Source organism: Psittacula echo, assembly GCF_963264785.1.
Source record: "Psittacula echo genome assembly, chromosome: 19".
In the NCBI taxonomy this organism is placed as follows: Eukaryota; Metazoa; Chordata; class Aves; order Psittaciformes; family Psittacidae; genus Psittacula; species Psittacula echo.
The window spans coordinates 5,817,835-5,828,133 of NC_137755.1; the positions used below are offsets into that span (position 1 = coordinate 5,817,835).

General features: G+C 52.6%; 1 pseudogene across 1 annotated transcript; it reads left to right on the top strand.

The window, feature by feature from the left end:
• The first annotated feature begins 5,649 nt into the window (after positions 1 to 5,649).
• LOC308228604 (olfactory receptor 14C36-like) lies at positions 5,650 to 6,626 on the top strand (annotated as a pseudogene). The gene has a single exon. The product of its transcript is annotated as an olfactory receptor 14C36-like (transcript).
• Positions 6,627 to 10,299: the final 3,673 nt, after the last annotated feature.

The following is a 10,299-nucleotide window of genomic DNA, read 5'->3' on the forward strand; positions in this document are numbered from 1 at the left end:
CCCAGCCCAAGGTGGCTCTGCCTCTGCCCTGCTGGGCACCCTCCAGGGCTCCCTGGTGCTCCAGGGGAACTCCATGGGAAAAAGCCTGAAGCAAGCCCTGATGTTCCCTCCCTCAGCTGGCAGACACACTGCCTGCCTCCAGTGTCATTTCTCTGATGAGACAGAGTTTGGTCTGAAAAATAAGATTTTGTAGAATCATGGAACCGTTTAGATTGGAAAAGACCCTTAAGAACATTAAGTCCAGGAAGGGATTCTATAGGTACGTAGCGAATAAAAGACAGACTAGGGACAATGTAGGTCCCCTCCAGAAGATATCGGGAGAACTGGCTACCATGGATTTGGGGAAGGCTGAGGTTCTTAATGACTTCTTTGCCTCGGTCTTCACTGGCAAAGGCTCTGACCCCACCACCCAAGTCTTGGAAGGCAGACGCAGGGACTGTGAGAATAAAGACCCTAGGCCCACTGTAGGAGAGGATCTGGTTCAAGACCATCTTAAAAACCTGAACGTACACAAGTCCATGGGACCTGACATCCATCTGCGCGTCCTGAAGGAGCTGGCAAATGAAGTTGCTAAGACACTGGCCATCATATTTGAAAAATCATGGCAGTCAGGTGAAGTTCCTGACGACTGGAGAAAGGGAAATATAACCCCCATTTTCAAGAAGGGGAAAATGGATGAGCCGGGGAATTACAGACCAGTCAGTCTCACCTCCGTGCCTGCCAAAATCTTGGAGCAGATTCTCCTGGAAGGCATGCTAAGGCACATGAAAAACAACAAGGTGGTTGGTGACAGCCAGCATGGCTTCACTAAGGGGACATCCTGCCTGACCAATTTGGTTGCCTTCTATGGTGGGGCTACAAAACTGACGGACAGGGGCAGAGCATTTGATGTCATCTACCTGGACTTGTGCAAAGCGTTTGACACTGTCCCACACGACATCCTTGTCTCTAAATTGGAGAGACATCAATTTGATGGGTGGACCACTCAGTGGATAAAGAACTGGCTGGATGGCCGCAAGCAAAGAGATGCCTTCAATGGCTCGATGTCTGGCTGGAGACCGGTAACAAGTGGTGTCCCTCAGGGATCGGTGTTGGGACCGGTCTTGTTCAACATCTTTGTCGGTGACATGAACAGTGGGATTGAGTGCGCCCTCAGCAAGTTTGCCGATGACACCAAGCTGTGTGGTTCGGTTGATACGCTGGAGGGAAGGAACGCCATCCAGAGGGACCTTGACACGCTTGTGAGGTGGGCTGATGCCAACCTTCTGAAGTTTAACCATGCCAAGTGCAAGGTCCTACACCTGGGTTAGAGCATTCCCAGGCACGGCTACAGGTTGGGCAGAGAAGAGATTCAGAGCAGCCCTGTGGAGAAAGACTTGGGGGTGCCACGGCACCGCGGCAGCACATCGGGGCTGCTGGAAGGCGGCGAAGGCCCTGCTGGGAAACTGGAGGGTTTCAGCAATGCCCATGGAAGTGCTTCCACCAGCATGCTTGGAAGGACACCCAACATTGCAGAACATGGCAGGGCCCTGGCAGTCTGCACCAACCCTGCAGAATCTCCTCAAGCATTCTAGATGGAGGCAGAGGCCTCAGCAGGCTCTGGCAAGGCTGTGGAATAACACCGGGCATTCCAGAATGCGCAGGTGCTCTGGAACTGTGCTAAAGCCCTCAGGAGCCTGACCACCATTCAGAAAGGTGGCAAAAGTCATGGTGGACCTTGGAAGCCCTCCAGGTATTCCAGCCTCAGGGATCGTTATCAGACTTGCTCATGCTCCTTCACCATCAGAGCCGCTTCCCACGGAAACTCCTGGAATTGTCCCCAAGTAAGTCCAGAGTCTGTTCTCTGCTGCTGGCCTTCCTCATGCCCTTTAGCATCTGAGTCCCCACTATTGCATGCTCATGGCAGCCAAGGCTGACACTGATGATCACATCCTGACCAGCTTTTCCAGGGGTGCATCACCCCTCTTGCCCCGCCCTGCACCTGTGTTAACCGGTTGTGCCAAGACCCTCCACACTGTTGCACCTTGTTGCTTTGCATGGCCAGGGACTGCCAGGGCAATTACCTGCAAGGTACCAGCTCATTAGCCTTAGCTGCTGGCAAAAGACCTTTTCTGTTTCCCCTCCCTGAGCAAGTAGTTTGTAACTGTGAGAACAATGTCGCTCTTACCGACTCCTCTGATCCTCAGTCACAAAAGCCAACCCAACCTGTTCCCTGTCACACAGAGGACCTCCAGAAATCCAGGTTTCCCCTTCATGCAGGGGGCATCCACCCTCCTCATCCTTCTTGTCTCCATGCTACATCTCTTGGGGTTCCAGCCATCAAAGGGACATGAGACTACCTGTATAATTCTGTCCTTACAGAGCTAGATCTAGGGAACTGCATTTTAAATGATGCCTCACAGAGTCCAGTGCATTTTCTCCTGGGACAGCAACAGACCAGCAGGTCCTGGTGAAAAACATTCTCTCAGCACCTTGGATGCTGCCCCTTTGGTCTCATGAACTGGTAAGGCTGTAGTCTGCAAAGACCCTAACCCCTGACTTGATCCCCATCCAGTGCTGGTTGTTTCCCTTTCCCATCCAGGGTCCTTTCTCAAAGCACAAAGTCCTGAGAGATCTTGCTGGTGGTAACTGAGGCAAAGAGGAGATAGGCTGTCTGAGATCTACCTGCATGTACTCTTGCTTTATTTAGTGGTGGTCCTGTGTTATCTTGTTTCTTCTTTAACTGTTCCCGAAGTAGGAGCATCTCATCCTGGTGCTCTTGAATTCCTGTTTGAGCTTGTCTGAGATTTGCTATGACCCATCGCTGTGCATAAAGGATGCTGTCTCTGAAAGCCAGATGTAGCCAAGCACACAGTTAAAATGCTTGGGCTGTTCCTTAGCTGAATCATCAAGGGAGTGAGTAGAGACCCTGCAGTGATGTACTTTGTGTTCACTCAATGCCTGCAGCTAAAGGGTGGCAGAAAGGACAGACCTGGCATCACTGATAGCAACTGATGCCTGATGCCTCTGAGCGCTTACAAGAATATTCCCAACGATATTGTCTTGTCTCTATATCAGCCTGCACGTATCTTTGGCCTGTCTCTATAACTTGCATGTAACTTTGACCAGCCCTGTAATGCCAACTGTCACCAGAGATTTGCACCCAGACACGTCACTCCTGGCCCCAGTCAATGTTAATGCTGAGACAAAGCTCCCTCATGTAGGTGCCTTTTCAAGGAAGACCTGACCAGAGGCAGGAGGAATCCTACCTCCTGTGGGTTTGTGGTGTTCATGGGAGGGAGCTGAGTCCCCTTCCAGTTAGGAGGAGATGCCTCAACTAACCAGGGTGAATCCACTCCATCAGCAAGGGTAAAGGAGATTCCAGCCTGTCCTTGCCTGGCTGTCCTAATGATGGGACAAGAAACAGGCTGCCCACAGAAGTGGTTGTGTCACCATTCCTGGAGGCCTTTAAAAGACATGGAGATGTGGCACTTGTTGACATGGATCAGAGGTGGACTTGACAGTTTTTGGTTGATAGCTAGAGTTGATCTTCAGTGTCTTTTTGAATCTAAACGATTCTGTAATTCTGATAAACTTTGTTTACACCAAATTCCATCTCTCAGCAGAGAAATGACGCTGCAGGAAGGCAGTGTGTCTCCCAGCTGAGGGAGGGAACATCAGTACATGCTTCATGCTCTTAACCATGGGGTTCCTCTGGAGCCCCAGGGAGACCTGGGGGGAGCCCTGGAGGGAGCCCAGTGGGGCAGAGGCAGAGCCACCTCTGCTGGGCCTCTCCTGATGAGCTGGGACCAAGGGGAGACCTGCGAGCCTCAGAGAGCTTAAAGGCACTTGGCAGTGGAGGATGCTCAGAGCTCCCTGCAGGAGAAACCTTCCCAGCCCTGTGCATGGTAAGGCTCTGGGTGCAGGGCAATGCAGCTGCAGTTCCTGGAGGGATCTCCTCAAGCTGCTGCCTCGGACAGGCCATGGGATCTGTCAGGAGGACTCTCTTGGTTTCTCTGTGTAGATAAGGAGGAGGATGTGCTGCAGAGCAGGGCTTCTCTCTGCACCATGCGAGGGACAGGACAAGGCAGGTCCCTTTTCCCGGGGCTGGCTGCATGATGTGAATGTGGGTGTGCAGCCATGGATGCCCAGTGCTGTCACAGTATCACAGTATGTTAGAGATTGGAAGGGACCTCAAAAGATCATCTAGTCCAATCCCCCTGCCGGAGCAGGAACACCTAGATAAGGTTACACAGGAATGTGTCCAGGCGAGTTTTGAATGTCTCCAGAGAAGGAGACTCCACAACCTCCCTGGGCAGCCTGTTCCAGTGTTCCGTCACCCTCGCTGAGAAGAAGTTTCTTCTCAAGTTTAAGTGGAACCTCTTGTGTTCCAGTTTGTACCCATTACCCCTTGTCCTATCATTGTTTGCCACTGAGAAGAGCCTGGCTCCATCCTCGTGACACTCCCCCTTCATATATTTATATACACTAATAAGGTCACCCCTCAGTGTCCTCTTCTCCAAACTATAGAGACCCAGCTCCCTCAGCCTTTCCTCATAAGGGAGATGCTCCACTCCCTTAATCATCTTAGTTGCCCTGCGCTGGACTCTCTCCAGCAGGTCCCTGTCCAGATGCAGGACTCTACACTTTCCCTTGTTATATTTCATCAAGTCCTGCCCAACTCTCCAGCCTGTCCAGAGCTCGCTGGATGGCAGCACAGCCTTCTGGCGTGTCAGCCACTCCTCCCAGCTTAGTGTCATCAGCAAACTTGCTGACAGTACACTCAATTCCCTCATCTAAATCATTGATGAATATATTAAATAATACTGGTCCCAGTACTGACCCTTGAGGCACTCCACTAGATACAGGCCTCCAACTAGACTCCGCCCCATAGACTACAACTCTCTGGCTTCTGTCCTTCAGCCAGTTTGCAGTCCACCTCACTACCTGATCATCCAGACCACACTTCCTCAATTTAGCTATGAGGATGCTGTGGGAGACTGTGTCAAATGCTTTGCTGAAGTCAAGGTAGACCACATCCACCGCTCTGCCATCATCCATCCACAATGTTATTTCCTCATAAAAGGCTATGAGGTTGGTCAAGCATGACTTCCCCTTGGTAAAGCCATGTTGACTGCCCCTCATAACCTTCTTATCCTTGACATGCCTTAAGATGGCATCAAGGATAAGGTGTTCCATCACTTTCCCAGGGATGGAAGTGAGGCTGACCGGTCTATAGTTACCCAGGTCCTCCTTCTTGCCCTTTTTGAAGACTGGAGTGACATTTGCTTTCCTCCAGTCCTCAGGCACCTCTCCTGTTTCCCAAGACTTGGTAAAGATGATGGAGAGTGGCCTAGCAATGACTTCCCAACAGACAGCTGAGCCCTTTTGTCTCTCCCATGCTCAGACTCTTCACAGTTGCCTTCAAAAACTTAATTAGGAATTTTATCCCTAATAGAGTCAGTCTTCAGATGTGACACTGGGAAAACAAACAAAAAAACCAACCTCAGATACAATCATGACGAAGTCACACTGAGCCTCTCCTATGCAGACCGAAAGCGTCCAGAGTCGTGAGTGTGTAAATTGAACTTCTGTATCTGACATCCCTCCTGTCCTAACCTGTCACTGTCTTTTTCTCCTCTGACAGTGCCCCATGCCCAGAGGCAGCAGATGTCCAACGGCAGCTCCATCACCCACTTCCTCCTCCTGCCATTCGCAGACAGGCGGGAGCTGCAGCTCTGGCACTTCTGGCTCTTCCTGGGCATCTTCCTGGCTGCGCTCCTGGGCAACGGCCTCATCATCACCAGCACAGCCTGCGACCAGCACCTCCACACCCCCATGTACTTCTTCCTCCTTAACCTCTCTCTGCTGGACCTGGGCTGCATCTCCACCACTGTCCCCAGATCCATGGCCAATTCCCTGTGGGACACCAGGGCCGTCTCCTACACAGGTTGTGCTGCACAGGCCTTTTTCTTTCTCTTTTTCATGTCAGCCGAGTTTTCCCTCCTCACTGTCATGTCCTACGACCGCTACGTGGCCATCTGCAAGCCCCTGCACTACGGGAGCCTCCTGGGCAGCAGAGCTTGTGTCCACATGGCAGCAGCTGCCTGAGGCGCTGGGTTTCTCACTGCCCTGCTGCACACAGCCAATACATTTTCACTCCCCCTCTGCCGAGGCAATGCTGTGGAGCAGTTCTTCTGTGAAATCCCCCATCTCCTCAATCTCTCTCTCTCAATTCCTACCTCAGGGGAGTTGGGCTTCATGTGCTTGGTTTCTGTTTGGCACTTGGCTGTTTTGTGTTCATTGTGGGGTCCTATGTGCAGATCTTCAGGGCTGTGCTGAGGATCCCCTCTGAGCAGGGACGCCACAAAGCCTTTTCCACGTGCCTCCCTCACCTGGCCGTGCTCTCCCTCTTTGTCAGCACTGCTACCTTTGGCTATTTGAAGCCCCTCTCCATCTCCTCCCCATCCTTGAATCTGGTGGTGTCAGTGCTGTACTCGGTGGTGCCTCCAGCAGTGAACCCCCTCATCTACAGCCTGAGGAACCAGGAGCTCAAGGATGCTGTGAGGAAGCTGGTGACTGGATGTGTTTCAGCAGCCATGTACTGCTTGCTTTACCCTGGAAAGGGCTGCCAGTGTAGGTCATGATAGGCCACGTCTGAGTTTCTTTCTTTACATTTGGTTTCCTGTTTCAATTTGTAGTTATGTTGTCTTCATAGAAATGTCAGTTTTCATCTCCAGCTTAACTAGCCACCCATGTTGTGTGACCCACAGACTTTGTGTCAGTGGGGTTCTTTCATTGTATTTAAGGGAAATAAATGATCCTGCAGCAACTTCTTCTCTGTGATATGTGCTCACATGGCAGGAATGAAGGGGAATGAAATCAGCTTTCTGGCTGCTCCAGCTCTGGGGTGGCTGCTCTGTGCCTGGAGCAGGAAGAGCTCTTGAGGAGCCCAAGGGCCAGGGCTGTTGTGCTGGTGTGGGGAGATGGGATGGCATGGGGGGGCTGCAGAGCTCTCAGGGTGTCCTGGGCAGGAGAGCAGGGGACACAGGGGTCCCTGCAGAGGACTCCCCTGCAATGGCCCAGGCTGGGGCTGCCTGGCTGGGAGCAGCCCATGGGAAAGAACTGGGTGGGCAGGAGCTGGACAGGAGGCAGCGTGTGCCCTGGCAGCAAGGGAGGACAGCAGCATGGCGGGCTGTATGACCAGGAGCACGGCAGGAGAACAAGGGAAGGGATGCTCTGGAATACTCCATCCAGGTTTCAGATCCCCAGTTCAGGAACGCTATTGGCAAGCAGGAGTGGGTTTAGCAATTGGCCCTCAGGACAGGTGGGGACTGGAGCACGGTGCCTGTGGGGAGAGGCTGGGGGAGCTGGGCTTGTCCAGCCTGGAAAAGGGAAGGCTGATGGGGACCTGAGATCTTGGGAAGGGAAGGCTGTTGGGGACTGGCTGCCTGTACCAGCAAGGAGGACATGGAGAATACAGAGCCAGGCTCCTGACAATGGTGCCTGGTGTGAAAACAAAAGGCAATGGGGGAGAGTGACAGAGGAGAGGTTGAGCCAGGACATAAGGAAACCTTGCTCCCATAGGCTCAGGCAAGTGCTGCATCAGGTCACCCAGAGAGGCTGTGCAGGCTCTGGCCTTGGGGATTTCCAACTCAGACTGAATCAAGCCTTGAACCACTAGCCGTGACCCTGTTCCGGAGCGGTTGGACTTGAGACCTTCTGGGGTCCCTTCCAAACACTGTTCTCTTATGATCCTACAAAGATGGGTTTATGAAGGGCCCTGAAGTTGCTCTGAGGGCTGGAGCACGTCTCTGATGATGACAGCTGAGAGAGCTGAGGGTGCTGAGCCTGGAGAAGGCTGCAGAGAGACATCCTAGCAATCAGCCCATACTTAGGGCCTACAAGAAATCTGGAGAGGGGCTTTCTGCAAGTGTGTGCAGTGACAGGACAAGGGGGAATGGCTTCAGCTGAAAAAAAGGCAGATTTAGCTTGGACATTAGGAGGAAGTTCTTCTCTGTGAGGGTGCTGAGGAGCTGGCACAGGGTGCTCAGAGAAGTTGTGGCTGCCCCATCCCTGGCAGTGTTCAAGGCCAGGTTGGATGGGAGTCAGGTTTGCTCTGAAGCTGTGCTTTGCCCAGCTCTGACGTTCACAAGGGATGTCAGATGAAATCCCAGAATCATTTCATTTGAAAAGACCCTTGAGAACATCGAGTCCAGCCATTAACTGCTGTGCTCTAAGGGCTGGAGCACGTCTCCGATGAAGACAGGCTGAGAGAGATGGGGGTGTTCCGCCTGGAGAAGAGAAGGTTCCAGGGAGACATCTCAGGATCTGCCCATAGCTAAACAGGGCCTACGAGAAATCTGGAGAGGGGCTTTTTAGAAGGGTGTGCAGTGACAGGACGAGGGGCAATAGATCTAAGCTGAAAAAAGGGAGATTTAGCTTGGACATTTGGAGGAATTTTTTCTATTTGAGGGTGGTGGGACACTGGCACAGGGTGCACAGAGGATCCGTGGCTGCCCCATTCCTGGCAGTGTTCATGTTGGTTGGGAGTCATGTTATGTGTGAAACAGTGCTTTGTCCAGCTCTAACGTTCACAAGGGATGTCAGATGAAATCCAGATTGATTGTAAAGTCCTCTACATGTACTCATGACTCCGATGAGTCTGGTCTGCGCAAGAGAGGCTCAGCAAGGCCTTAGACTCTTTGACTGTGTTATTTATTTACTGGCATAGCACTGCTGAGGTTTGTGAGGGTTTTTTTTGAGGGGGTGTTATAAAACATTCTCTGAATGACTGAAAACCTGAAGAGTACTGAAATAGGGAGAAGTCCTCAGCTTTTTGCAGATTAGTGCAGAGGCAGGAGAGCTGCAGTGTCCATCAGACCTTTCCCATCTGCCCTGTGCTGAAACTCCCACTGCCTGCAAGGTGCCTTCACACACAAATTGCTCTTAAGAACCCCCACAAAAACCTGTCCCGTGCTGAGAGCAGGGCAGCACGGTTTAAAGGGACAGAACACGGAGGTCTCATGGGGAGAAGCAAAGGACTGTGCCCAGCAGAGCAAGGCCAGCAGCCACCTCCAGTGCCAGGCACCAAGAGAGCTGCCTGAACGCACCCTCCCCAGGCCTGGGCTGCACTTTCCCCCACTCCCTGCCCATGTCTCTGCTGCCTGGAGCTGTCCCTGCCAGGAGCTGCTGCTCTGGGCCCAGCTCTGCTCCCTCTCAGTGCTCCCAGAGCCCATCCCATGGGCTGTGTGCTCAGCTCTGCCCTGCACACCCCTCCCGGCAGCAGGGCTCTGCCCAGGGGCAGCTCTGCCTCTGCAGGAACCTCACACCTGGCACCCCATGGATCCATCAATGGTGAATGGAGAAACATGGTCACCCCCTGAGGAAAGCCTTGAGAGCTTCTTAACTCTTCAGTGAGTTACTGGTGGCAATGAGCAGTGTGCAGGGAGGTGAGGGAGGGTGGAGGGAAGTCAGCAAGAAGCAAGGTGATGGTTCAGGGCTTTAACCAATCCTTACAAGCAGGATGGAGCCCAGCAATGGAGAGCAGTTGATGTCTGTAGGTGGAGGAGGAGTAGGTGTTCCTGGAGTGTGGCTGCAGAGCCTGGACAAAGCAGAGGCTGTCTGAGAAGTTTCCCTCATGGGAACATGCCTCAGCGTGGCCCATGGGGAATGCCCACTGCTGGGGGTGCCTGAACACTGCTCCTCATGCCCCATGAGCCGACCTCCCTGTCTCCCTCTCCTGCACTACCCAAACTTGCCTGGAATGCAGGATCCATCCCTGAGCCTGCAGAATGCAGGAACCTCCTGCAGTGAGAGAGGGTGCTACAGGCAAGAAGCTGTCCCAAATGAGGTGCCCTGTCCCCTGAACATGGGGTACCTTGCACCCAAGGACACCACCTTTACTTCTGGCTTTTGCCAGGAAGTTCTCAATCCAGACCATTGGCTTTTCCCACTGCTCTCCCATGCTGCTTAGTTCTCTATCCTGATGGCATCACCCATTCCTCTAGAAGCCTCCTGTAGATGGCCTTGCTGAGGGATATTCACTCCACCTACTGAATTGACACTATAGTAGCAGCCTACAACTACTTGAAATGTGGCTTCAGAGATGATGGAAGTTTTCTTGCTAGCAGGAAGAGAAGGAAACCTCTGCAAAGTGCAGCTTGGCAGGTTCAGACTAGAAGTTAGGAAAGGGAAATGTCTCTCCAAAGGTGGAGTTGTGGTGCAAGAGGTCACCCAGAGGGAGTCTGGCTCAGCCCATGGCTTTGTGTTTCAAGGAGCAGACAGGGATGGGTGCGAGATGTGACTGAAGGTACAGAA